At 43.5% G+C, this 25,791-nt stretch overlaps 1 pseudogene; it reads right to left on the reverse strand.

The window, feature by feature from the left end:
* Positions 1–309: 309 nt before the first annotated feature.
* On the reverse strand, positions 310–24,239 carry LOC101400679 (uncharacterized; annotated as a pseudogene).
* Positions 24,240–25,791: the final 1,552 nt, after the last annotated feature.

A 25,791-nucleotide genomic window follows, 5' to 3' on the forward strand; every position in this document is an offset into this window, starting at 1 on the left:
ATACAAAAATCCAGGGATAACTACCACTGAAAAGATTACTTCCTTTTCCCGTCCTTCCATACAGGCCCTCTGTCCCCAATAAATACCACAGCCAAGAAAACACCATGACAGCCTCATCCTGCCAGCCAGAAATCCATTCCTGAACCACCCTATGCAGAACCTGCCCAGAGGGCTGGGCAGAAAGGGCAGCCTCAGCCTCTCAGGTCTGGAGACCCTGACCAGGCCTGCTCATGGCTTTGTCTACAGTCCTCCTGGGGCTGGAGGAGAGTGTGACACAGATGAGAAGGGGGTTTGTGTCTCACTTCCCCATCAGTCCGTGTCACTGTGAGCATTAACACTGCTGTCGCTTGCGTAACAGTAATAGTCAGCCTCATCCTCTGTCTGGATCCCACAGATTGTCAAGGTGTTCGTGGTCCCTGAGCTGGAGCCAGAGAATCGGTCAGGAATCCCTGAGGGCCGTTCACTATCCTTATAAATCACTATCAGTGGAGCCTGGCCTGGCTTCTGCTGGTACCATTGAGCATAGCTTTTTTCTAAGATGTCTCCTTGGCAGGTGATCCTGGCTGTCTGTCCCAGGGCCGTGGACACAACAGGTGGCTGAGTCAGCTTAGAAGAGCCCACAGAACCTGCAAGAGAGGAGAGGAGAGGTGAGTGTGAGGATGAGGGTCTCATTCCCAGAGGGCACACAACCTGGAGCATCCCCTCTGCAGAGCTGAAGGTCAGGGCCAGGCTGCTCCCTGGTTTCTTTGGGGGCTGAGCCCTGAGGGGCAGCACCTGTGCAGAGAGTGAGGAGGGGGAGCAGGAGAGGGGTCCAGGCCATGGTGGAGACACCACAGAGCTCTGCCTCTGAGCCCACAGCTGGGGATGTGCCTCAGGACCTCTCTTATTCTGGAAGAAATGCAAATCTACTTCCTTCCTTTTTGTGGCCTTCTAGGGTGTCTCTTTGCTGAGCAGAAAAGGGCTCAGCTTAAAGGAGGCTGTGAAAATGGGCCCTATTCCCAAGGCCTGTAGCTGAGTCCTCAGAGCTCTCTCTGGTTTTGACTGAGAAACTGCTGCCCCCTGCCCCCAGCACATGCACACACACCTCAATCTGTTCCCTGGGCTCCCTCTCTGGGCTTGGGGAGAATCCCTCAGTCATGCTCTTAGTGATGGGTCATCTGTGGGGGTCGGCTGAGCAGTGCTTGAAGCAGGAGCTTGTAGGGTCAGTGGTCATGCTGTTGTGTGAGTCCAGAATTCAAGATCAAATACAGAGAAATTGTTCACGTATCTCAGGCAATCTTTTTTTGTGTGTGTTTAAAACAAAAAATGTAGGAGAAATCTTTGGAATCTAAGACTGAGGAAGATTTCTTCTATGACACCAGAGCATGATTCATAAAGGGAAGATTGATACATTGAACTTCATCAAAATTAATATCTTTGCTTTGTAAACTTTCTAAAGAGAATGAAAAAATCAAGTAACAGCAGAAGATATTTGCATATCACAAATCTAATGAAGGAGTAGTGTATAGAGTATATAATGAACTTTCAAAACTTAACAGTAAAAATAAAATCCATTCAGAAAATGGTCAAAGAACAAGAATGAACATTTCATGGAAGCAGATATAGAGATGGCAAAGAGCACATGAAAAGATGTTTCTCGTCATCCGTGAGGGAAATGCACATGAAAACCATGAGGAGACATCCCTACATCCCTATCAGAGTGGCTGCAATAAAGACAGTGACAACTCTAAATGCTGGCAAAGAATCTGGATCAGTCCTGCCTGCTGATGGGAGTGTGAAATAATACACCAACTCTGCAGAAGGGTATGGCAGCTTCTTAAAAATCTAAACTCATGGTTTCTGCACAACATAGCTACTGTACTTTTAGACATTTATTTCAGAAAAAATGAAACCTTATGCTCACAGAGACACTATGCAGAAATGGTCATACACCCTAATGCGTAGTAGCCCCAAAGTGAGAACAATCGAGATGTCCTCAGTAGGTAGACATGTAAATAGACCTCAGTATACCAGCACCATGGGATACTACCCAACAATGAAAAAGGAATGAACTCTTAGTGCACACAACAATTTTAATGAATGTAGAAGTACTATGCAGAGTAAAATCTGCCAATGCCAAAGTCTACATACAAAAGGACTCTATTATTTTATTTCTATATTTAATTTGTTAAAAAAGCCAAATTTTAGAAATGGAGACTCAATTAGTGGATGCCAGGGGTCAGCGGTGGTGAAGGGCACCTCAGAGGGAGGAGGTGGATGTTGTTATGAAAGGATAACACAAGGGATGCTGGTGGAGGTGGACCTGTTTTGCATCTTGACTGGTGAAGTGGACATATGAACCTACTCATGGACTAAAATCAAGTCGAACTAAATACCCACACACTCACACAAATGAGTACCAGTCACCTGGGGAATCTGAATTTGAAAATGGACAAAGATTTGGTCAAACTCTTCACCAAACAAAATACATAGATGACAAATGAGCAGCTGAAAAGATGCTCAACATCACACGTCACTAAGAAAACAAAAATTAAAAACATAATAAGATACCACGACAGATACATTAAAATGGCTTAAATAAAACCTAACCATCTAGTGTTAATGAAGACCAGGAACGGCTGGAAGTCTCATAAATGCCTGGTGATAATGAAAGGGCAGAATCAATCATCCACGTTGGAAACAGTTTGGCAGTTTCTGAGAATGGCTGACATACGTCTCCCATATGACCCAGAAATTCCATTCCCACGTATTTACCTGAGTGAAATAAAAACTTATGTCCAATACCGTATGATTTCCTTCATTAAGTAGTAGATAATAACAACAATAAACAAACACATAGAGACAGAGATTGGATTGGTGGTTATCAGAGGGGAAGGGGGGAGGGAGGAGGGCGAAAGGGATAATTCAGCACATGTGTGTGGTGATGGGTTGTAATTAGTATTTGGGTGGTGAACATGATGTAATCTATGCAGAAATAGAAGTATAATGATGTACACCTGAAATTTATACAATGTTATAAACCAATGTTACTGCAATAAACAAAAAATAAAAAAAAAATAGCTAAAATTACAACCTTAAAAAAGAAAAAAAAAACTTATGTCCGCACAAAAACCTCTAACAAATATTATAAAGGTTTTATTTCAAATTTCCAAAGAGTGGAAGCTGGCAACTACCTAAATGTTACTTCACCGGGGAATGGATAAACGAACTGTTGGTTCATCCATGCAAAGAAATTCTATTCACAAGGAGAATGGAATGATCTATTGACTTACATAGACACATACATAGCAACATAGACACATCGAAAATGCATTATGATGAGTGAAAGAAGCCAGAACCAAAAGGCTACCACGTACGATTCCATTTATATGATGTTCTTAAAAGACCCAACTATAGGGACAGACAACAGATCAGGAATTGTGGGGTAGGGGGTGGAGGGAGGGTGTGACTACCAAGAGGTCTGGGGAATTTATGGGCAATGATTGAACTTTTACACATTGTGATTGTGGAAGTGCTTACATCTCTGTACACTTTTATCAAAACTCACAGAACTACTCACTAAAAAGGGTGGATTTTAGTGAATGTAAATTATAACTCAATGAAACAGAGAAAAAGAAAAACTAAGTTATAGCAGGTGAAGTTTCCCAGGAGCCAGCTCTCAATTAGAGACTAGTGTGCAGGAAATCTAGATGGACCAGGGAACATGCCCTGAGGACAAGAAGAGATGGAGAGTGCATGTGTGTGGAGACAGACGTTGATCTGTGCATTAGTCACAGCCAGTCTCACAGCAGAACTGTCAGGGTTCTGGTGCTGTGTGTGCTCTTCAGATCCTACTGACTGGGGTGGGGCCCTGTCTCTATCCCACCACACACACAGGTCACTAGATGCAGGCTGCCACCAGGAAGGGGAGTGTCCCCGCTGTGCCAGCTCTCTTCAGCAGAAGCAAGTCCTGGAGCTGCAGCTCAGACACCTCAGCCTCTGGGGAATGAGGACTCCATCCTGCAGGGGAGGGGCCAGGATTCTGGTTGTCACACAGGACAGCCAGGACAATGACAGAGTCAATTTCATTAGTTTTGGTACTATGACCACTGAGGAATAAAGACTCAAAGACACACACACACACACAGACAAAATGGACAGGAAAAGAGAATGAGAGAAGAGTGCATGTAAAAGGAACAGCACAGGATAAAGATGTACGGGAAGAATTAAATAAAACCTGACTAATGAGAGAAATCCAGACACAGAGACACAGATACAGTCAGAGACAGAGACAGACAGACAGAGAGTGAGAGATGCAGGATGAGCCAGAGGGGAAGGACCCCTCCTCCATCACACTTTCACTCCCACCCACCTGCCTGGCTTCCCCTGTGCACTCACAGCCACATCAGCTCCAACCTGCCTCCACGTGCAGGTCCTGTGACCTGTTTCAGCTGCTCCCTGGACTGATTTGTCAATACCTCCTCAGGCTTTAGAGATTCCCCAGATGTGACAATGACACTATATGATGTCCATCCTCAAGACTCTTCTAAGTCCACAGCAACAAGGAATTTTCACATAAACTGTTACTCCTGGTCTCAGGATCACCTGGAATCTGTGAGGACAGGTGCACAGGTGTGAACACCCCATCAAGGGACACTGGTCCTCTACACCATGTATTAGTCACTTTCACATGACAAGAGCTGACAGTGGCCTCTAATGAGACCCTGCCCCTACCATAACCTTGACCATAAGAAAGGGCTTCTAATGGGCTCTTGGTCCCTCTCTGACAAGGCTTTGTAGTGGTAGCTCCCTCACTGCTTGGTCACCATCTAAGCACGACAGGGGCTGATCTTTATCTGCCTCCATTTTCCATTCACTGTCGTCATTTCTACTCGTTTGTGCCTCTGTCTGTCTATCAGAGTCTACCGCTGACCTTGTTTCAAGTTGTTAGCACACAAGGCCCAGGTGGATATGGATGTGGGGTGGTCCACATTGGGGTTTGGATTTATTTCTCTACAGTCCTTCTGACTCCCTTTCCTACAACTTAAGTGTTAGAGGAAACTCCCCACTGGAGGAACCCAGGGGAGGCCTTGTTAGGGACAAAGTCAGTGCAAACCCTTGCAGAGATCAAGCCTTTACTAGAGTGGGGAGGATGGGAGATGGCCCTGTGACCCCTGTGACTCAGGCCACCACAGGCTGATGCATGTCACTGCAGGTCTGAGCCCTGATACCCATCTCTCCTCCTGTATGCCTGTCCTGTCCCTTCTCAGGAGACCAGCCACCACCTCCCCTCCTGCCCACTTAGGCCATGGGCAGCCTCTGGACTCCCTATCTCTGAGCTCTGTCGTTGGGGAGACCAGCCTGACATTCTGGAGTTCAGCCCAGAAATCTCACCTTACCCAGCTCAGATCAGTGCCCAGCGACTAGGGTTACTTGGTCAATAGGGATGCGCCGTATTGACACAAGGTATAGGTGTGTTTGAAATATGCTTATTTTCAGATTCCATAAAAGCTGTGGAGGAAACAAACACATCCAGGAAACCTGTCCCCTACCAATGCATTTGAGGCAAATCACCCACGGGGTGACACTCAGGGAGTCCCCTTATTTTCCACCTGAGCGTCTTCCATCTCCCATGCCCTGCTGCTGTCCCAGTAAATTTGGTGCTGGTCTTCCTGTGGGCAAGATGTGGAGCTATTTTTGGCACCAAAAGCTGAGAATCTACCACAGCTGGAGAAGCCCAATCCATGCTCCATGTTGGTCCTGCCACAGATCTCCTAACCAGCACCCCACTTCTCTGCTGTACCCCAGCTCAGCACTCACCATAGGGTTCAGGTTTTTCTGTCCTGCCTCCCCTGAGGGCCAAATGCTTCCTGCTGAACCCTCAACCCTGACAGGAGTCCTGCTGTACACCATGGTGCACCTGGAGTCAGGACATTAGCTGCAGATGACTTCCAGAGTCTGCACCGGAAACCTGAGATCCATGTCTCTGTCCTGAGAAGAGCCCCATGCTGGGAGTGGAGAGCGCAATGCTTCTTTGGGTCATGGTCATCTGATGGTTGTTTTCCTGCCTGGGCTGGTCTGGTCTCTCCCAGCAACATCCCTACAGGTCTGTGGTTGAGAAAACCAAATATGGGGTTGTCAAAATGATCTAAATTATGACCTGTGTCTGCCTTTCCCTAGCAGTGGCTTGGGGAGGAGGTCTAGGCTGTTGGATTCGGTAAGGAGAAGAGTCAAAGGTCTCAAGGGCCTGGGAGGGACAGGCAGCAGCTCACCCTTAGCCCTTGTGTAGAGGTGGGAGGAGGAGGTTTTGGCTTCACATACCTTCGTCTGTGTCACTGTGGCTTACCTGACCTGTCCATCAATTGTATGATTCTCATGACAGTGATACTCAACCTCACCCTCAGACCCAACGTTGGAGATTTTTAAGTAGCAGGGATCTTGTCCTCCTTGCTGTGACTTCTATCACTGTTCAACTTGATCACATACCCAGGGGCCTTCCCTGGTTTCTGTTGATACAGTGAGTGATGTAGTTGCTGTGCTCACTGCTCAGGGTGCAGGGGAGCTTGGCCAAGGCTCCCAGGGAGGCAGATGCAGATGCGAGCTGGGTCAGCACAGGCAGCGCACAGAGCGTTGGAAACATAAAATACAAGAATGATGCTGAATGCCCCGAGAGAGGAGAGATGTCCCTGGGGACTGTGCTTGGAGGGAAATGTCAGGGAGAGAGACTCTTGAGTGCCCTGGGACAGTGTGGCCTGTGGAGAAAATGAGGGGCAAGAGGTGGAAGGAACCCAGTCCATTGTCTGGGGGGCTTCCAGGAGCTCTGCCCTTAGCCTGCCCTGCTAGACTGGTCTCTCCTAGCTCCAGATTCTCCTCTCTTCCTGCACCTCAAGAAGTGAGTGGCACTGAATGCATATCTATTCTTCATTCTCTCTGAGCCCTGGGTCTAAGGACCTCCAGCTGGTAATGTCCTGAGGTCAGAAGAAGGGCCAGGTGTGTGTTTCAGGGGGGGCTTGATTCTCCCCAATAGAATGTCTGCAACGGAATTGTCAGTCACGCCCTTTGCACTTGAGCACAGCCCAGGGGACTTGGACCTATTAGAGTCCCCAAAAGGAGACCCACAGTGCCCCCTGGGGCCCCCGGAATGAATGTCATCCTACATGTACAGTTAGTTCAACAGAATGACTCTTTCTGAGCCCTCAATAGAGGCCAGACCCTTGGTGAGCTTTGACAAGCACGCCTGCAACTAGATATCACAATAACCCCCAGCAGCCCTCTGCTTAAGGTCACCCTCTCCCTCAGCCTGATGAAGAGGGAGCCATCATTGTCGGGTTCAATGATTTCCCCAAAGTCCCCCAGACACTGCTGAGTGAGTCAGGATTCCAATCCAGGAGACTGACCACAGAGGCTGACCTGTCACCCCTTCCCCACCTGCCCATCACGACACCCTATGTCCTCCTCCTCCCTCATCCCAGCCCTCCTGGGTCTCCTGTCACCACCTTCTCTTCTGTATTCAGGTGCTCCTTCCTCCTGAGTCTGTCCTGAAGATTGCTCAGATCTTCAGTGTTGGAATCTGTGTCTCCCATGGAAACACAATTCTCTCTGTGGACAGAGATGGGGACGCTCCCTCTGCTCCCTCCATGTCAGACAACACAGGAGCATGTGTCAGCGGGACATTGGGGAAATCAGAGGCCTGGTCAGGCTCCTCCTGTCAGGCTCAGCTCCTGACAAGTTAGGATCAGGATTCCTTTTCTAACTTGATCAAGACCATCGTGTTTGGACAACTCTCAGAGAGGAACACAAACCTTTTATTTGTAATAAACATGATAGCAAGATGCATTTTTCACCTAATATCCTGAACAAATGTGTTTGTTTTCAGCCCTAGTACTGCTGAGGTTGTGATGACGCTAATTCACTGACAAAATTCTGGAGACGTTGTTCATAGAAATAACGTGTGAAGCGCTGTGCTGATACATGTGCACAGACGGGAGACCCACGTGCTCACTCCTCGGAGTTTGGTCTGAAGAGATCATTGAAGATGAGACGAGGGCCACATGCCTCAGACACGTGTACCACTGTTCCCGCTGAGCGTGTTACACACGGCTCCTCTCCACCTTCCCACCTCGATGCCTCCACTCCTCACACTTCACCCCTCAGAGTCTCCCCCATGGGGCCCTGTTGGTGACTCCTGCAGGCCAGTCCTGATACCTCTGCTTCTGAGTCTCATTACAACACGGGAGGGAACTTGTTAGTACATCCTGGGGAGAATTGACCCTCGTGAAAGTGATCTGTGCTTGTGAATTAGGTAAATATATCTCTTTGTGGAGAATACCAGGTCATCCAAGTTCAATAAACTATTCGTTATGGTCAGCCTTCCTATGTGCGAAATTTTACTTTATGACATTTCGTGAGGTTTATGGAAGTGATCTTCCCACTGAAAGAGAAAGTTGCAGCAATATTAATAAAACTATTCACACAGACTTTTGTCCTTTTTCACACTGACTAATAATGAAAATGTGTTTGATGGTTCAGATTCATCTTTAAAAACGTAGTTTTATTTTTTTTAAAGATTTGCCCTGAGTTAACATCTGTTGTGAATCTTCCTGTTGTTTTGTTTTTCCCTCCCCAAACCCCAATACATAATTTTATATCCTAGTTGTGTGTCGTTCTAGTTCTTCTGTGTGAGCCGCCACCACAGCACGCCAACTGACAGGTGGATGGTGTGGTTCTGCAACGGGGAAATGAACCAGGGCCACAGAAACAATGATCCTCAAACTTTTAACCATTTGGCCTTCATGGCTGGCCTCTGTAGTTGTGTTTAATGCCTTACGTTTAAGAATGGAAGTAGTGTAGACATGCGTTATAAAAGTTCCCTTATTTCTGTGTGTCCTCAATATTCCTGGTTAGCATAGAAAGTGGTGCAGCCTTTCCTCCCTTGTGAGGCTCTGTTATGGGAGCCTCCATCTCCCCCTGGTGGCTATGAGTACAAACTGCAGGGACAGGGACCCCAAGGAAACCTCATCCATTTAACCTCCTCTGTCCATGGGATAACCACAAGCCACATGTAGCTGCTGAGCATGAATGTGGGTAGTACCAGTAGAGATGTGCTGTAGTTCTGAAATACCCACCAGATTTCCAAGACTTAGTATAAAAATAATGTAACATATATCAGTATTTTTACATTTAATTCAAATTGAAATGATAATATTTTCAACTGAGTTAAACAGAATATGTTATGAAAAATAATCCCACCTGTTTCTGCTCATTTTTCAAATGTGCCTACTTGAAACTTTTCAGTTACATATGTGCTTCCAATTTTATTTCTATTGGACAGGGCTGCATGGCAAAGTCACAATATCAGTCATTTCCTTTTGAAATAGCAGAGAGAACTTTCTGCTCAAGGAGAAGACAAGGAGAGGACAAGTCTCAGCTTTGAAAGCACAATGAGAGGCCACAGGATGGTGGTGAGGACCAGGGACTCTGGGGTCAGAAGACCTCAGTTTGATGCCAGGTTGGCCACTTTTTAGTTCTGACCTCAGGCAGGTTGCTCATCCCTCCAGGCCTCAGCTTCCCCATCTGTAAATTGGGTAATAATGAGAAGGCTTGTTCACAGAGGATTTGTGATTAAACAAGTTAATAAATATGAAGTGCTTTGAATGGTGCTTGATACACATTAAGCACATGTGAATGTTTCTTCCTCCTCCTTCTATTAATGTCCTTGCTCCTTACTCTTACAGTAATATAAATCAAAGACACTGGAATAGTGAAGGAGGAAAGTTATGGAACCAAAAGTCTTGGATTTGGGATATTTGACATTGGCAAAACTTCCTGACAACACCAAAATATACACATGCATGCACCCACACGTGCTCACACACATGCACACGTACACACAGAAGCACACACACAGACACCCATAGATGCACTGCCCTTTGCAGAGATCATGGGAGGGCACATCTTCTCAGCCCCGTGTCCTGCTCATGAGGCCTTTGGGCCCAGGGATGTGGTCCTGGTTCTCCTACAGAGACATCACGGGATGTCCCAGCACAACTACAGCAGAACTCATTCATGCTTGTCCATATCTGTGATGCATGTCATTTCATCCCCGTTGTCTTACTAGAGTCAGCCCAGCTTGTGACTCCTCATCCTGGGAGGAGGTACCTAGTTCTCCAGAGACTGCAAACCTCATCTGCACAGAGGGCAGCATGCAGTCTTGAATGATGTCAATTTAGAAAGCAAATTCACCAGTTATTTTACCCTCAAAGTGAGTTTATTCAGGAAAAGACAATAGAATTGCAATTTGGAATGTGTATGCTATGGCAAATGATAGGCAATTCCAGAAAACAAAAGAGGGGAGTTGTTTTTATAGAGGAAAAGGGGAAGTTGTGAGCGGCTGTTCTAAAAAAGTCCATTGGGGAAAAGTATTCAGGGCAGCCACAGCTTCTCATTGGCGGAGCTGTTGCCGGGTGGGGAGGGAGATCTTCTTCAGCAGTAAAGCCCCTGTTCTTCCTGTTGGAGATGCAGGCTCCCCTCTTCCTGTTAGAAGCAATTAATGAGGTGTTATGGGTGTGAGAGCTCCCACTACATGCTTCCTGACTCCTTTTTAGTGAAGGGCTCTTTTATTAATTTCCACAGTGGGCAGGTGAGGACTGACAGAACTTAGGGCTGGGCTGGTGTCATTGAGAGGAAGGGACACTGGGCAGAGAAAGCAGGGGCACCTCACAGTGATCCCTCGAGGTCAGTCCAGAGAGCACACGGGGAGTTTAAGTGGTCTTAGGGACGCCATGTCCACAGCAGAGCTGAGCTGGCTCAGGACGACCAGGACCTGCAGTTGGAGGAGAAGCAGATGAGTTTGGTGTCCCGGGACCTCTGGCAGGAAGACAGTAGTCCTTGATCCCCTCACTGAGTTAATGGGAGTCCTGTCTCACTATGGCCTGCCTGGGAGGGTAAGGAAGTCACCTTTCTTTGTGTCAGACAAGTTCTCACTATGGGATGGAGCCTGGACACTAGGCACTGAGATGGGTCATTTAGGGGATGGTTGGGGGTCTTTTCAAATCCATATGTTGAAGTCCTAACCCCCTAGTATCTCTGAATGGGACCTTTTTTGAAATAGGATCATTGTAGATATAATTAGTTAATTTAAGATGAGGTCATATTGGAGTAGGTTGGGCCCCTAATCCAATTTGATTGGTCTCCTAACAAAAAGGAAATTGTGGAAACACTCACAAGGGAGAACACCATGTGAAGATGGAGGCAGAATCTGCAAACCAAAGAACACCAATGATTGCCAGCAAACCACCAGAAGCTAGAGGAGAGGCATGGAGTGTATTTTCCTTCACAGCCCAGACGAACACCAACCCTATGACACTTTGATCTCAGATTTTTAACCCCAGAACTGTGAGAAAACAAATCTTTATTGTCAGCCCCCAGTGTGTGGTGCTCTGTGACAGCCACCCTAGCAAACTAACTCAGTCACCCCTAGAACTCTGCTCTCAGGGCCTCAGCAGCAGGACTGGGCTCCTTCCAGCTGCTTTGTCTCTATGATCACAACCCCTGTAGAGGGGCCTCCTGCCAAGTGGTTCCATCCCCTAAAGTGTGGATTTTCCTCCCAGGAGCCTGTCTCAAGTAGGCAGCACGATCCATCTTTTAAGCTAAGACACCTCTGTCCCCATGCCTGCTCCCTCTGGGGTCACTATCAGGACTGATGCACATGGTCTCTAGAGCCTTGTCCTGTCCCAAAAGAACACTCTGTAGTTTTCCATGTGAGTTATGACCATGACTGTAAATGTTAAAATTTATTAGTTTTTTGGCCCTGTGCACAATCTCTCCCTCCCAGAACTGTGTCTAACCATGACAAAAGTACAAATGAGATATGGCATGTGGTAAGAGCCACAAAAGAGGAAGTATAGGGTCCAGTGAGAACCTTCAGCAAAAGTATCTCACCTGTCCAACTTTATGTCACGGGTGGCCTCCCCAAGGTTGGAACTTTTCTACAGAGTGAAGAAGGATAATTGAGTGTTAACCTGGTAATGGTCAGTACTCTTAGGAATATTGAGGAGGGGCAAAGAGCCAAGATAAACCGTGGGTGGAGAAAGGGATTTATGAGGAGGAGAGAGGCATCTTTGATGGTAAGACCCATGGTTCCTTCAGGGCTCCAAAGCTGTAGGTAGCAGACCAAGGCTGGTGCCACATGAGGTGGAAGTTCCCCTGAGGATCTGCTTCCTCATGTAGCAGGCAAGTGAGACAAGGGTCTCCTGTCTTCCACTCCTCTCCCTGGTAATGGGGAGAGAGGACACATATGAAAAGCTACGGAGAGGCTCCAATCCCAGAATGGGGTGGATAGCAGTTGCTAGAGGCAGGATCTCAAGGTGACACACCTGCACTGTTTCAGCCTGGACTCTGGGCCATCTGGATTTCATTTATACCTGCCTCTCCTGAGCAGATCAAGTGGTGTCTGAGCACACAGATTACAGGTAGGGACAGCACTTTGTTCTCAAGAGGCCTCAATAAGCTGATGCCCCCAAGGACGCACTTTGCCGAGTTGTGGGAGAGAAGAGGGGCCTTATATCTTCAGCCCAAAACCTAGAAAATGTCTCACTCTAAGGGAGTTGATGACAGCACAGGGGGAAGAAGGAGAGAATGGAAAGCCTAGAATGGCTTTGGTCTCACTTCCTCATTACTAAGGAAGAGTGGGAACAAGTCCTCCTCCCCCACCCTGCATGGGAACAGCAATAATAAGCAGGCTCCTGGCTGGGCTGGAGGCAAAAGATACTCAGAGAGGCTGTGCTGCCAGATTTGGAGTCTAGGGCCTGTGAGGTTTGATTGTTGACCTCATTCCTCAGTCACGTGGGGCTGAGCCAAGGGCTGTTGCTATAAGGAGACAATTATAAACCCCAGTGTCACTGCTACTTCAGCATAGGAGATGGTAACCATTGTTCAAGGGCCCCAGATGTCTAAAGAGGCTGAGTCGGGACAGAATGGGCCCTCAACCATGATGGGAGTGAGAAATATGGGCAGAGCTGAGTGCAGGGCCAAGACCCCATGGAGACTGGGTGGGAGGGAGATCAGGTCCCCTGTGCTTCACAGACTGTAACTTTCTGTGGTGACTCTCACCTGAGCTGTGAGTAGCAGGTGAGCAAGAGTGAAACCACTCAAAGTGTGGATCTCAGAGGACCAGCAGCGCAGGCTCACCTCTGAGCTGTTAGACATGCAGATTCCCAGGGCTTTTCCTGACCCATTGCAGCTGTATCTGCATCTTGTGGAGACACTCAGGGGCCTGTGTGTTCACTAAAGTGTCAGAAGCTCTGGTCTAGGTCACCATGGAAATTTTCACTTCCTCCTGCTTGTCATCTTATGTCCTTCCTGGGTCACCTGGGTCTTGGGGCTTAACTGTCTTGCCGTCACAAGTTGAGCTTGATTCAGACCTAGACCCTGCAGTGATGTTGGGAAATGCTTAAGAACAGACTTTTTCACAAGCCACATGCATGGTGTGTTGGGAGGTGATGTCTCAATGGGATGTCCTGAAAGAAATATGTGTTTCCTGCTCTTTCCTTGATCTCACACTTCTCCAGTTGATTTGGGCTTTCCTACTTTCTCCACACATCATGCTGTTACCACACAAAATTTGGGTTTTCTTGCCTGATGCACATAAAAGAGCAAATTATTATGGAATTAGCTTTTGGGAAAAGAAATATAGCTTTATTTTGTGAGATCGATCTACAAGGAAACAGAGGGCACATGTCCACAGATCTTTCTCCCTGATCCAGGGCTTGGGGAACAATTTATGTGATGAAGGGAAAGGTGGTCTGCTTTGTTGAGATAGAAAATTGGAGGTAAAGAGAAGTGAGGTCATCAGTTATGATGATCTGAGCTAGCATAGTCAAGCTTCATGCCTCTTCATAGGATGCATGTTCACACAATGGCAGTGATACCATGATCTGAGGCTTGAGTTTTTAGTTCCTTGACATCAAAAAGTTCACTTATCAGACATTTGTGCTTGCCCAGCAGATAGGTCAGTTGTTTCAATTGACCTGGACTGGACAAGGAGTCTCAGCTCCTGAAAGACAACTCTTAATTGCTCTATTGATAAGATCAGGTCTGTTGAACTAGTCCTGAAGGACCCATGGCCACAAATACCCCCTTTTTGTTGTTCATTCCTCAATCTTGAGAGATATAGAGCAAAGGGCACTCTAGCTTCTTCCTGCTGATAAGGGGTGCAGGTTGTTCCATGTCACTGAACCAGTCTCTTAGTAAGATGGTGATGCACATGGGCTCCCAAAGTTAGGCCAATATTGTGTAAGCAGGTAATCAGATATTTAATAAAAAAGTATTTCTAGATAAAGGAAAAGAAAAATGAGGGTAATGGCTGGAGCAAATTATAAACCAGTTTCTGAGCCCAGGTGACTGCCAGTCAAGAAGATTTCTAGACACTAGGGTTGAAACATCTTTTGCACTTTGAAATGCCTTTCATGATGTCATTGGGTGTTCAGGTATCTTTCTGAGTGTCTTACACAGCAACAGGCATGAATCTCTCTTAAGTTTATAACAAGTTGTCCAGCTTCAGTTTGCAGGGCTTCAGGAAAAAGAGTGGTTTCAGTCCTCAAGGATTCCAAATGAAAATGATGGGAAAAACATTGAAAACGTTAGTTTGGATATTTGTAGCTGGATATTTCAGTATACTAGAAGAATTCAGGATCCAGTCCAGTTTACACATAGAAAAGAAAAACCTCAAAGACAATTAATAGTACTAGAATCTAATATCCATGAATGTGTACTACAGTTTTTATTGGAACATATGTTTTCCTCTCCAAAATTGCCCTCATTTTTATCAAAGATTGCCAAGTTACGACTAACTGGTTGGCAAAGTAAGTTTAGTTTTAATAAACTTGATACAATTATTTACATAAGTAACACAAGAATATCAACTAGTCATATAGGCTCTTTTAAATCTGCTTTGCTGCTGGAGGTGTCACACTCCTTGATTTCAAAATATACTACAAAGCTATAATAACCAAAACAGCATGGTACTGGCACAAAAACAGACACGCAGATCTATGGAATAAAATCAAAGGCCCAGAAATAAACCCGCACATCTATGCGCAGCTAGTCTTCGACAAAGGAGCCAAGAACATACAATGGAGAAAAGAAAGTCTCTTCAACAAATGTTGTTAGGAAAACTGGACAGCCACATGCAAAAAAATGAAAGTAAGCCCTTACTTTACACCATACACAAAAATTAACTCAACGTGGATTAATGTAAGACCTGAAACTCTGAAACTTCTAGAAGAAAACATAGGCAGTACACTCTTTGACATCAGTCTTAGCAACATATTTTCAAGCACCATGTCTGACTGGGCAAGAGAAACAATAGAAAAAATAAACAAATGGGACTACATCAAACTAAAAATCTTCTGTACAGCAAAGCAAACCATCAACAAAATGAAAAGACAACCTAACAATTGGGAGAAGATATTTGCAAACCATACATCTGATAAGGGCTTAATCTCCAAAATATACAAAGAACTCATGCATCTCAACAACAAAAAAAACTAACAACCCAATTAAAAAATGGGCAAAAGACCTGAACAGACATTTCTCCAAAGAAGATATACAGATGGCCAACAAGCACATAAAAAGATGTTCAACATCATTAACTATCGGAAATGCAAATCAAAACTAAAATGAGATATCACCTCATGCCCGTCAGAAGGCTATAATTAACAAGACAGGAAACAACATGTGTTGGAGAGGATGTGGAGAGAAGGGAGCTCTCATACACTGCTGGTGGGAGTGCAAACTGGTGCAGCCACTATCAAAAACAGTATGGAGATTCCTCAAAAAATTAAGGATAGAACTACCACATGATCCAGCTATTCCACTGCTGGGTATTTATCCAAAGAACTTGAAAACACCAATGTGTAAAGACACATGCACCTCTGTGTTCATTGCAGCATTATTCACAATAGCCAAGACTTGGAAGCAACCTAAGTGCCCATCAAAGGACGAATGGATAAAGAAGATGTGGTATATATACACAATGGAATACTACTCAGCCATAAGAACCGATGAAATCCAGCCATTTGTGACAACATGGATGGACATTGAGGGTATAATGCAAAGTGAAATAAGTCAGAGGGAGAAGGTCAAATACCATATTATCTCACTCATTAAGTAGTAGATAATAACAAAGAAACACATAGAGACAGAGATTGGATTTGTGGTTACCAGTGGGGAAGGGGGAGGGAGGAGGGTGAAAGGGATAATTCAGCACCTGTCTGTGGTAAGGGGTTGTTATTAGTATTTGGGTGATGAACATGATGTAATCTATGCAGAAATATAAGTATAATGATGTACACTTGAAATTTAAACAAGGTTATATAAACCAATGTTACTTCAGGAAACAAAAAATTAAAAAAAATAAATCTTCTTTGCTGGAACTTTCCATACAGAATCTCAGATTGAAATTTAAAGACCTCTTGAGACCAGGAAACCCAAGCCAAGGAATTGTCATTAGACTCCTCCTGCAATATCTATAGATTTGGGTGAAATCCTCTCTTCTGATGTTCCGAAAAATATTGTGAGGTTCTTTGTACCTGCCTGGGAAGTGACCTTCTTTACTCAACTAATCATGGGAACCGTGTAAACAAGGTACCAGGACAATATTACCAAGTGGTTTTATTCAATAAAGTCCAATCTTTGTTCCTCAAAGCCGTCTGGTATATGTGAGACTATGTATGTTTCTCTCAAATATGACATTCCAGTCAAAACCTTGGTAATACAGTTTTTTACAATTGCATCATGCTATAAGGACATCCGATTCTTATTGAACTTATGCAAGTAATTATATTGCCATGAAAATAAGAATACTCACTCATCAAGAGTTTCCAAATTGTGGAGGGATCAGGTAGGATAAGAAAGATAAATGTTTGAGTTCTGCTTACAAAGGTATAATTTACCAAATTGCTATAAGTCATAGTTACCTTAAGAGTAAAGAGAAAAAAGTTTCCCTATATCTGGAAAAATAAAACATTAAAAATCAGCACTATCCCAGATGAAAAGTCATAAAAATTATAATCATTCTCTCAGGTCATTCAGTCCTGTGTAATCAACTCTTGACCTTAATCTTCTGTTATCAGTTTTATGAGGCCATCAATTTCTCCATTAGAGTTGTGTAATTTCTTACCCAGCTCAGTTTCATAATCTGAAAATTTATCAGAAATCTGCATTCTAGAACAAGTGTCAGAGTTCTTTCCACGAATCTCTCTGAAGATGAAATACATCTGCAAAAACAACAGAGTAAAACAACATTCTGCAAATGACAAAAGACTCTGAAAGTGCAATTGACAAAGAAACTTGGCTATTTCTGTGACATATAACACTTCAAGATAGTAACTAGAACTATGTCTGACAACCAGGACAGATCAGAATTTTAGGAATGTTATATACTTTTTTATAAACACTTATATTCATAACATTCACCCACACAATATAATCTAAGAAGGTTTATCATCATTTATTTGACAATGTTTCCCATGTAATTTAACACACCAAATATGCCTAATTAGTTTAATATCTCCTGCTTTATAGAAAGAGAGAAAAAAATTGTTTAAGAGGTCTCAGGGTCCCACTGGAAATTCTCAAAGTTTGAATTTTGGGGAAAGTTGTCAAAAAACATCAAAACATCAAATACCAAAACTGTTTTAAAACAGTCAAATGGAAACACTCACTGTGAAACAATGCTTAGTTTAGTTTCTCTGTAATAAGAAGCCAAAAGTAGATAAACATGTTTAGCAATAATTTTTCAGTATTTTGTCTTATTTGAAAAGGACCTAGATATTCGATGAATTTTTTATCATTTACTTTCACCTAGCAAAACTTCAAAGTTTCAAGTTACTAGAGATTTTGGAAGTTAGTTTAATACACATGCCATAACACATAATGATTATTAACAAGTTCACCCAACACTTGTATGTTTTTCAGATCTATTTAGTTTACTTGCTCCCAGGAATTATTTAGCTCGCCTACAAAACTTCATGAGACATTAGGCAAAATTATCTATCATTTTAAGTTATAATTTTTGCTAGTCAGTTTTGTGACAGAGATAATGTGAAGTTATTTGACCAATAAATGTAGAATAAAGGCTACATGTCTGCATCATATCCAATGCTGATGACTCTGAGGACATGTCCAGTTAAATCAAACAATCTTAAATAAACTTTTATTTACAAAGATTATTTTATAACATGTTAGCTTGAAAATCATTTGGGTTAGTTTCCAATACATTTCTATAAGCACTTACTTTAAGCCAATTAAATAGAGCTTTTAGAAATTATACTGTCTGGAGGTAGAAAATATCACTCACATATATATGTATATACATATATATACACACACACAATAGACACACATGCACAGAGACTCCACAGCTATTGTTTTAAAGTTATTGCCATGAAGCAGGTAAAGTAATATAAGGCTAACTAGTTATGAGAAGATAATTTAATCAAAATGGTGCTTCAAGGTTTTTCCACTAATATTTGTGGAGAAGACATTCAAGATGCTAGATTTTGGATGAAGGTGCTCTTATGGCCGTTTCTCTCTCTCTCTTTTTTTTTTTTTTTCTTCCTTCAGTCTTAGGAATTCGTGATGTGCTAGATAACAGTTCCAGGAGAGGCTACAAGATTTTTGAGGTAAAGGAAATGTGTGGAAGCTGAACTGCCTATAGAGTTACATTTCAAGTTTTGCAAGGTTTTTTTTTTAATGATAGTTGTTATAATTCCTCAGAAATTGAGTTGTAACTTAAATGACATTATAAGTTGATCTACCTGTCCATCTATATCATCCCTAATTTCCTTCTTTCCCTCTGGGTGCTTAGTTTTTTTTTTTTTTTTTTTTAATTTTATGTTTATTGCAGTAACATTGGTTTATAACATTGTAAAAATTTCAGGTGTACATCATTGTACTTCTATTTCTGCATAGATTACATCATGTTCACCACCAAAATACTAATTACAACCCATCACCACACACATGTACCGAATTATCCCTTTCACCCTCCTCCCTCCCCCCTTCCCCTCTGGGTGCTTAGTTTTATTTTAACTTAGAAAAGACGACCTAAAAATATTCCTATCAGGCTCTGAATATCAGCTTCCGGTTTGGCTGAATTTCTGACCATAATTTGCTAATTCCTTTCAAATATCTTGTCAGGTTTCAGCTGGGATGACTAGTAAATATACTTGGCTGTATTGACCAGTAGTTTTCCAGAAAATCTCTCAGAGTCCCATTAACTCTGGGAGTAGATTACACGAGTGTCTGTAACTCAAGACCAAATGTACTTTTCTTTTATGTAACTTTTATAACTTAATTTTGTATTAGCTTTCTGCAACAAAACTTTCAATAATGTTATCTTGGAATTCTGAAGTTTTTACCTTTAAGTGCACTTTTAAATGATCTTATCTAATCAGAATGTTCCTTCTAGGGGCCAATGTAATTCTCCTGAGGCTGATGGCAGTTTGGTAGGAGTCTTAGCCACAAAAGCGAGTGCAACCCACATTTCTAACTATCTCTGACTGCAAAATAGGGTACAACCACGTTTTGTCTGGCCATATTTTGGGAACCTCCAATCTGATGATTATTAAGCCAAGCCCCCATGACGCTAAGCACACTTGGTAAGATTCTGCAGTTCTTGGTAAACGTTTCAGTTTCTGGGACCTTTAGGTTTTGAGTAATTGTGCCAGCATATGGAGCAATTGACTCTTTAAAGATTAAAGAATATTCCTTATTCCTTGGTTTGGAGGCACAAAACAAGCCCCAAATGGCCACTGTAATTTTAAATTATCTCATGTTATCTTGCCAACTGTATACAGTTGTCCCCATTTTAGGGGGCTTTTCCCAAGGTGGCCACAACAAACAAGGTAATTTCTAAAGCGAGTTTGTTATGGTCATCGAGAAACTCAGTTCCCAAAACAGCCAATTCAATTTGGACAAACATTAACACACAATACAATTCTATATACAACACAGAGAAAAATACTAGCTAGAATTCCAGGAGCAAGTCAGAAACAGTGGCAGGAGTTGCTCAGAACCAGGAATAGCCCACAACCAGTGCTAGGAGCTACTCAGGAGCAACTTCATGAGTGGGCCTTTTGTCTTGCTTCTAATTATCTTGTGGGGCTCAGGCCCAAGGTTTGCAGATCAGCCTGCCAGTATTCCCCAAAATAGAAGTAAATTTATATTTCCAGGAAATCAAACCATAGAGACAAGGTAAAGTACAGTCACTTTCTTAAAGTTACTCTTCCAGATCCCAGAGATGTCTTGATCCAGAAGCTGTTTCTTCTCCCAAAAGAAAATAAAATGCCTTGGGGCCTGGAGTATCACAGTGTAAAATGGGAATCTGATCAGCTGAGCCTCTAGACACACTAGTCTAGGCAGATACTTCAGGTCAATGAAAAGACTCTGCACCCAGGGGATTTCAGAGCCTCAGGGGCACAGTCACAGGACTCAGTCACTTTCCGGTTGCCAAAAATTGTTTCTGCACAAAATTGGGGTTTTCTTGGCTGATGCACATAAAAAAAGACAATTGTTGTGGTGTGTCACCAGCTTTTGGGAAAAGAAATGTAGCTGAATTTTGTGAGATGGATCTGCAGGAGACAAGGGGCTTGTGCCCTAAGATCTGTATCCCCAACTCAGTGCATGGGGCACAATTAATGGGACGAAGGGCAGGGTGGTCTGAAGTGTGGAGACATATTATTGGAGGTAAGAAGTGAGATGATGATCTGTGCAAGTATAGTCAAGTCTCATGCCTCTTCATAGGACACATCTTCACAAAATGGCGGTCTTATCATGGTCTGAGGGTGGAGTTTTTAGCTCCTTGAATTCAAAGAGGTCACTTATCAGGCATTTTCACAGGTCCAGTTGATACTTTTGTGGTCTCAACTAGCCTGAACTGGACAAGAGGTCTCAAGTTCCTGAAAGACAATTCTTAATTACCCTGTTGATAAGATGGGGTCAGTTGAAACGGTCCTGGAGGGGCCGTGGTTGCAGTGCTCTCTTCTGTCTTCTAGTTTCTATATGTTTTTCTCTCTGACTGAAACCCTTCCCCTGCCCCTCATCATGCCTGAATCCTAGTCACTCTTTCATTCTGTGTCCATATCACGCATCTAGGAAGTGGCATCTGAACACCAGAGCATTCAGAAACACAGAATTACACTCCTTTCTTATTTATCATCAATAATCTCACATTTGGGTGTGGGACAGTCAGATCTTTTTCATGGACTAACAACCCCATCCCATCTCTGCACCTCCAATCATACCTGCCTGATGCTCTAATAGAACTAGAAACACAACCAGATCAATGTGGGCTGCATGAAAACATTGTGAGTCTAAGAAGATCATGACTTTTGCCCTTTATTCTATTAATGTGTTGCAATCCAACAATTGATTTCCAGGTGTTAAAACAACCTTGCGTTCCTGCAATAAATATGGCTTGATCGTGTTGTGTATTCCTTTTTCTGTGTCGCTGGATAAGGTTATCTAGTAATTAGTAGAGGTTTTTTGTGTGTGTGTCTGTATCCAAAAGGGTTATTGATCTGTACTTTTCCTTCCTTATGATCTATTTATCTGGTTTTGGTGTAAGAGTCATAGTGGCCTCATAGAGTGAAGTGGTAAGTGTTCTAGCCCCTTCTATTTTTTGGAAGAGATTGTGAATAACTTGGTAGTAATTCTTCTTTAAATATTTGATGGAATTCTCCTGTGAAACCATCCGAGTCTAGGTCTTTTTTTCTTGGTAGTTTTTGATTATTAATTTAATCTCTTTCCTTTTTACCGACTCCATCAGGTTTTCTAGTTTTTTCATGAGTTAGTTTTAGTAATCTGTGTCTTTCTAGGAATTTGTCCATTTCATATCATTATTAGTTTACAGTTTTTATAGGATTCCCTGACAACCTTAAATTAGTAATGGCTCCCATTTACTTCTCAGTATTAGTAATTTGCTTTTTTATTAATGATAAGCTTACTCAAAGGTTTGTCAATATTCTTGATGTTTTCAAAAAACCAACTTTTGTTTTATTGATTCCCTCTTATTTTTTCTATTTATTTCCTTAACTTCCACTCTATCTTTATCATTTACCTCCTTCTGCCTGCTTTTGTTTCAGTTTTCTCTTCTTTGTACAGTATCTTAGGGTGGACTGTTATATTATTGGTTTGAAATCATTTATATATTATATGTGTCGCACTTCTAAAGCAGTGCTCGGTGATCAATGTATACCTGTGTTTTCATGTATATGTCACCATTTAATATGTTCAATCTTGCCTCTATCCTCATAAACACATGGAATATCGTTGTCATTATTACTTTCATATACTTGTCTATAAGTTATATTGTATGGTCCATTTCAGGGCCAATTAAATTAATGATTTTTGAACAAATTATAGCTCTTATTTTCCTGATTCTTTGTAAGATAGTCTTGTTTGGATGCCAGGTGTTGTGAATTTTTCTTTGTTGGGTCCTCCATACTCACAATTCTCCTTATGTTTTTGTTTCTTATTTTGGATTCAGTAAAGTTACTTGAACACAGCTCCATCCATTCTCAATTTGCTTGTGAAATTTCGTAGGTGGCAGCACAGGAGCCTTTAGTCTGGTGCTAATGTTCCCCACCAGTGAGACAAGTTCTCCTGACTAGTCAACCTGATGTCTTAACTAGGAGCTTCCCCTCTGACTGGGAACAAGCACTATATGATTGTGTGAGTGTGAGCACTGCGGAATGTTCCTCTGGTGTGTCTGGGTGGTTCTTTCCTCAACCTCATGCAGTTTCCTCCCACACATGACTCCTCAGTCCTCATAGGAATATTTGCAGAAGTCCAGGGTTCTCTCTCAGTGCAGATCCCTCTTCTTCCTTACTCTTTACTCTAGACATTTATTTTCTCTTTTGCTCCCTGGAAGCACACTGCGACATGGAGAACTGCATGCAGTAGGGTTTCAGGGGATCTCTCTGGAAGGAAGCATGGAGACAGGAGTGAGCAGACCTGCCATGTGGATAAAAATGAGGACTGAGCTGGGAGGCCATCCAAGGTCATCCTGAACTGAGGCATTACCCTGGGGTCTTGACATCAGGCAGTCATTGGACCTGAGTCACAATCTGAGAGGAGTATAAGCTTAGGGGAGGCAATTCTCTGCAGACAAAGGTATTTCCTAGTGAGGGCACTGCTATGAACATCCAGGGATTCCCAGCATTGATGGGTGGGTATGTGAGCCCTGAAGAGGGGATCCATGTTGACACTACAGCATCCACTACCTTAATTTGCCCCGTTCAGTGTCTGAGGCTGCTGTGGAAGTCAGAGACTTCAGAGGACCAGCTGACCTCAGCAATTCTGAGCACTAACTTAGAGCAAGTGGAACAATCGGTGGCTCAGTCACTCCCAAATGGAAATACAGACAAAAGGACAAATGGCCATATATGTCCCTCTGTCTGTACGTCACTCCAGGCCCTCTGAGCCCAATTCGCACCATTGCACAGGAAACACCAGTACATCCTGGTCCTACCAGCCCTAAATCCAGTCCTGATGCACCCACTGCAGAGCCTGCCTGGAGGACTGGGAGAAGAGTGCAGCTGGGGGACCTGAGATATGGGGACCTAGGCCAGACCTGCTCATTGCTTTGTCTACAGTCCTCCTGGGGCTGGAGGAGAGTGTGACACAGATGAGAAGGGGGTTTGTGTCTCACTTCCCCATCAGCCTGTGTCACTGTGAGCATTAGCACTGCTGTCCAATGACTGGCAGTAATAGTCAGCCTCATCCTCTGTCTGGGCTCCGCTGATGGTCAGGGTGGCTGTGTTCCCTGAGTAGGAGCCTGAGAATCTGTCAGGAATCCCTGTGGGCTGGTAGTTATCACTATAGGCAACCAATACAGGGGCCTGGCCTGGCTTCTGCTGGTACCAGCTGGCAGAATAACTTCCAAAGCTGCCTCCCTGGCAGGTGATCCTGGCTGTCTGTCCCAACTCGACGGACACTTTGGCTGGCTGTGTCAGCTCAGAGGAGATGACAGAACCTGCAAGAGAGGAGAGGAGAGGTGAGTGTGAGGATGAGGGTCTCATTCCCAGAGGGCACACACCCTGGAGCCTCCCCTCTGCAGAGCTGAAGGTCGGGCCCAGGCTGCTCCCTGGTTTCTTTGGGGGCTGATCCCTAAGGGGCAGACCTGTGCAGAGAGTGAGGAGGGTGAGCAGGAGAGGGGTCCAGGCCATGGTGGAGACTCCCCAGAGCTCTGCCTCTGAGCCCACAGCTGAAGATCTGCCTCAGGGCCTCTCTTATTCTCTGAAGAAATGCAAATCTACTTCCTTCCTTCTTCTGGCCTTGTTAGGTCTTCTGCTGAGCAGAAAAGTCTCAGCTTAAAGCTGGCTGTCAAAATGGGCCCTATTCCCAAAGTCTGTACCTGAGGACTCAGAGCTCTCTCTGGTGTTCAGTTAGAAAGTGTGCACCCTGCCCCCAGTGCATGCACACAAACCTCAGTCTGTGCCATGGGTTGCCTCTCTGTGCTTGGGGACAATCCCTCAGTCATGCTTTCTAGTAATGGATCATCCCTGGGAGGGGGCTGGGCAGTGCTTGAAGGAGGAGCTTGTAGGGACAGTCATCATGCTGTTGCATTGAGGAATGATTTCGTGATCAGATACAGACAAATTGCTCATGTACCTCTCAGGAAATTCTTTTTTTATCTTTTAGAAAAAGAAACATAGGAAAAATATTTGGGCTTGAAGGCTAGACAAGAATTGTTTGATGACATCAGAAGCCTCAAACACAAAAGGAAGAAGATACATTGAACCTCATCAAGATTAACATATTTCGCTTTGTAAAACTTTCTAAACAGGATGAAAAAATAAGTAACATAGAAAATATATTTGCAAACCATGTATCCAATGAATGACTAATGTATAGAGAATGTAAATCTCTCAAAAATGAATGTAAAAATAACTCTATTCAGAAATTGGGCATGAACAAGAACAAACATTTCATGGAAGAGGATATAGAGATGGCAAAGAGCAAATGAAAAGATGTTCTCATTAGCCATGAGGGAAACACACATGAAACCACAAGGATATATCCCTACATACCTATCAGAATGGCTACAATAAAAATAGTGACAACTGTAAATACTGGCAAGGATGTGGAGAAACTGAGTCACTCACGCCTCCTGTTGGGAACGGGAAATGCTACAGCTACAACAGAATGAGTTTGGAAGCTTCTTAAAAAAAACAAACTTTTGGTTACCATACAATCCAGCGATTGTACTCTTGGACATTTATTTTGGAAGATGAAAACTTATTTTCATAGCGAATCTATACACCAATGTTCATACAACCTTATGAATAATAACCCTAAAACGAGAACAATCCAGTTGTCCTTCAATGAGCGGATTGATAAACAGACTTTGGTACATTGGGACTGTGGAATACTACTCAGAAATGAAAAGTAATGAACCGTTAATGCAACAGTGATGAAGATGAGTGTGCAGCAGATTATGCAGAGTGAAAAATGCCAATCTCAAAAGGCTAGACACTATAGGACTCTATTTTTTATTTCTCTTTTTATTTAACAATCTTTGTTTGTTTTTTTTGTGTTTTTGTTTTTTTGTGTGAGCAAGATCAGCCCTGAGCTAATATCCATACAGTTCCTCCTGTTTTTGCTGAGGAAGAGGGGCCCTGAGCTAACATCTATTACCAATCCTCCTCCTGTTTCTCCCCAAAGCCCCAGTAGATAGTCATATGTCACAGCTGCTGAACATCCTTCTAGTTGCTGTATGTGGGACGCCGACTCAGCATGGCCGGACAA

The sequence above is a fragment of the Ceratotherium simum genome, chromosome 35 (genome assembly GCF_057802395.1).
Source record: "Ceratotherium simum simum isolate JZ-2026a chromosome 35, ASM5780239v1, whole genome shotgun sequence".
NCBI lineage: Eukaryota > Metazoa > Chordata > Mammalia > Perissodactyla > Rhinocerotidae > Ceratotherium > Ceratotherium simum.